Here is a 3,853-nt window from a genome sequence, read left to right on the forward strand (position 1 = left end):
TATCATTTCATATTCCAGCTATTCCTCAAAAAACATGTTTTGGATATCATGCCATTTCAAAGTGATTTTTCTTAACCAAAATGACAGAAATGGCATAAAAACACATATTATTCTAATACGGGTCCTTTTTGACCCACTTATGGAAGAGTGTAGGGTCCAGGCACTCTAAGGGCATCTAAGGGTTGAAAACACATGATTGATTCATACTGGAGGACACATTCTTTCATTAGCATCAACACACATCAAAAAACACGAGACAGATTCAGTGGATCCAACTTCAGGTAACGGTTAAGCAAAACAAAGACTGTGGGAATATATCTTCCTGAGAAAGAAATCAGGAGTAAAAGGAAGATTTCAAAACAGTGAAAGAAATAAACACGCATCAGCACACATCAAGTGCAGAGACGTTTGTTAATCACACATTCACTCATGCTGCTAGTAAAACTCCCTACAGTAACACACACACACACACACACACACACACACACACACACACACACACACACACACACACACACACACACACACACACACACACACACACACACACACACACACACACACACACACACACACAGTGCTAATCACTCTCACATGTGCACGGCTGTTTGAGGCAATTATTGAGACGTTTTAAGGAGATAGTGTCTTCAGTAGGAACAATGGGCTTTTGTCCCTGGCAGATTTAAACTCTGTTGGTCATAGTTTTTTCATTAATTGAGAATTTAAAGGATAGAGGGTGTCGTTTTTCTCACACTGATATTCTGAACAATCTGTGCTGTTGTATTAGCTGTAAAGTGTCTCTACTGTAGGCTATTTTTATTATATGTACAGCACTTTGGCTCGACCGAAAATCGTTTATAAATGTGCTATATAAATAAAACTTGATTTGATTTGATAAAGAAAATCTAGAACAACTCCAGCCTTATCCTTGAATCGGTTCTCACATTACAGACACTGTGAGACATTAAAGTGAGAGCGCCGTCAACCTGGACGTTTCACAGAAGATAAAAGCAGTCAGATTTAAAAGTGGAGCCGCTGCTGGTGTCAAACTTGAGAATTAGAAAGATTAGAGATGGGTTACGACAGACTGTTGTGGGGAAGGATTAGAAAAGGAGGCTTAGGGACGAGAGCAAAGCCCGTCGACAGGGCTCGTCCAAATTCATGCAGGTCCTGTGACCTTCACTGTCCAAACTGACCTGGGACAAGGCAGCTTCGATTAGTAGAGCAATACAAAAGTGGTGAGGTGCTGATGATGTGACCATAGACTGTAGATACAAGGCTGTGACACTAGTTAACTCTATTTGTATGCACATAAACAAACAATAACTATGAGTTTTTCGTGGAGAAACTGTATAATGTTTGGGAAAAGGACTGTCAGGATATAAGATCTGATTTTACGATAATTCTAGCCAAAAGAAAACAATATTTGTGGGATTTTAATACAATCAATTATTAGTCTTTATCTTTGTTTCATCTATAGTTTTGTCTGTTTTTGGCTAAATATGGGGCACGGGGGATGGAAACAAAAAAACGAGACAAAGGGAAACAGAACCTTGTCTAAGAGGTGCTGGATTATTTAAATTAAGCTTTACTCCAAACAGCAGTAGAAATACCGTATAAACATCCAGTAAAGATCACACAAATAGGTTATTCAAGGAGAGGAAAAGCATAACTCAAACACACGTTGTTTACATACTGTCCTTGATTTATCCGTCTGCATGATTACATAAATTTAAACACAGACACAAGGTTTACAAAGACTTTGGTATTTACTTTCTATTCTCAACAATGATTGGGTATTTACATTTACACAAAACACGATATCCAACCCCCAAGCTTTAGTCATTCCATAAATTACAAACATGTTTATTCCTTTCCAGACTACATGTATATCCCAATGACACAAATGATGTGTGCTATTAACATGATATCAATATTTAACTTCTTAAATATCACTGTGACGTATCAGAAAACTCATATTCAGGATCAGGCATGGAAAACCTGATCAAACCTGATTTGCACTTCTTCTTTTTTTTGTTTTTAAAGACACCCGATCCAAGAGCTAACCTTGAGTTCCTCTGAAAGTCCCGAGTATAATTGGACAGGTTTTGGACACACACACATACCAGAAACAATACGAGAGAACCCGACTCAGATCCCATTAAACCTGCTATAAGGAACCGAGGGGAACCATAAAAACCTTTCACTTCAACAGCCATTGTTTCATTCAACGCAATGTGCCGATCCAAAACAACTAAACACATTTCAATGAGCACCTCCTCAGTAATTCATTAGCATAAAGAGGCCCATAACAAGGCTGACAGACACAACTTCTCAATTAAAGCATTAACAAACAGCTGACTGCAGCGTTCAGCTCGTAGTACAACCCTCGACCTGGGGGACATTTGGAAACACTTAATCCAAGCTGCCTTATGGCACAGCATGCTGCTCTACGCTATGTTCAACTAGGGAGAAAGCACCAGTGTGTGTGTGTGTGTGTGTGTGTGTGTGTGTGTGTGTGTGTGTGTGTGTGTGTGTGTGTGTGTGTGTGTGTGTGGTCCTTGATCCATCAGGTGCTATTTAAACTGACTGTATTTGGCTGACATCACTGTTTGTGGTTTGGTGTTTAATTTTTTGTCCTTCAAGACTACGTCACCTTACAAAGTGTCTGACTATACAAAATCACTTAAAAGTATATATATGTGTGGTTGTCTGCCAGCTGTCCTTAATTGACTTTAATACGGTTTTAAGCTAAATGTTATAATTCAAATGGTAGTTTCTAACTATATATATTTTGACTGTATTTTTAGACCTCGTACGTTTGGATCTTAAGTGATCAAAGAAACAACCTAGAGACTGCCAAGGCACACNTGTGGTTGTCTGCCAGCTGTCCTTAATTGACTTTAATACGGTTTTAAGCTAAATTTTATAATTCAAATGGTAGTTTCTAACTATGTATATTTTGACTGTATTTTTAGACCTCGTACGTTTGGATCTTAAGTGATCAAAGAAACAACAGAGCAAACATCAGTAAGTAGCGAACAAGAGTTGAGAAACACACATTTTTTTTAAGTGAATCTGTTTTATTCAGTGTTTTCTTTAAATGATGTAATCACTGGGTCCATTTGGTTTGTACAGTACCTCTGTATACTGTACACAGATCTTTATTTTCTCTGCCTTTTTCTGTGTGACTCAAATTGCTGACTAAAGCACAAACATTTCAGTGTTGCTGTTTTTAATTTCGTCTAATTGATATCAGCCACTCTCTTTGCTGTGTACTGTCTGTCCCACAAGCTAATCAGATCTGTACAGAGGGAATGCTGATGCAAACAAAAAGCTTTTTCTACAGCTGCATTTACAGTTTCAAAGAGGCCCTGCTATTATGCCTTTTGGGGTGTTCCCTTTCCTGTAGTGTGTTATATGGGTTTCTGTGCATGTAAATGGTCTGCAACGGGTACAATCCCAAAGGAGTTTCTCTCCCACACTCAAAAGAACGGTGTAGAAATGAGTCCTAAAACAGAGGATACAACTTAGCATTTTGGGGTTCGCTCGTCTCTTAGTCGAAGTTGTTTTGGAAATGTTTGTGGTTAGAAGCCTGAAATAAAGTCTGTTGTTAACACAAGCAGAGGATGTTTTGCAAGTCTGCCTGTAGCTCAGCGGTGGATGGGGATACCCCATTGCTTTTTGTCTAGCGACCCCCTTGCGATGCTAACTTCAGGGTCAGCCTAAGAAAATACGTCATAGCAGCGACACTCTAAAGGTGATAGGGACATTTTTCAAATATATCACCCTTTAGCTCTAAAGGTCACCTATTATGCAAAATCCACTTCTTCATGTCTCTTCTACATCAACA

The 3,853-nt window shown here is 38.8% G+C and overlaps 1 protein-coding gene across 1 annotated transcript in view; it reads right to left on the minus strand.

The window, feature by feature from the left end:
• LOC104957000 (protein FAM78B-like) overlaps nucleotides 1-3,853 on the minus strand; it is a 21,404-nt gene that overhangs the window by 4,284 nt on the left and 13,267 nt on the right. The window lies entirely within an intron of this gene.

Source organism: Notothenia coriiceps, unplaced genomic scaffold (genome assembly GCF_000735185.1).
Source record: "Notothenia coriiceps isolate Sejong01 unplaced genomic scaffold, NC01 NC01_scaffold00000711, whole genome shotgun sequence".
In the NCBI taxonomy this organism is placed as follows: Eukaryota; Metazoa; Chordata; class Actinopteri; order Perciformes; family Nototheniidae; genus Notothenia; species Notothenia coriiceps.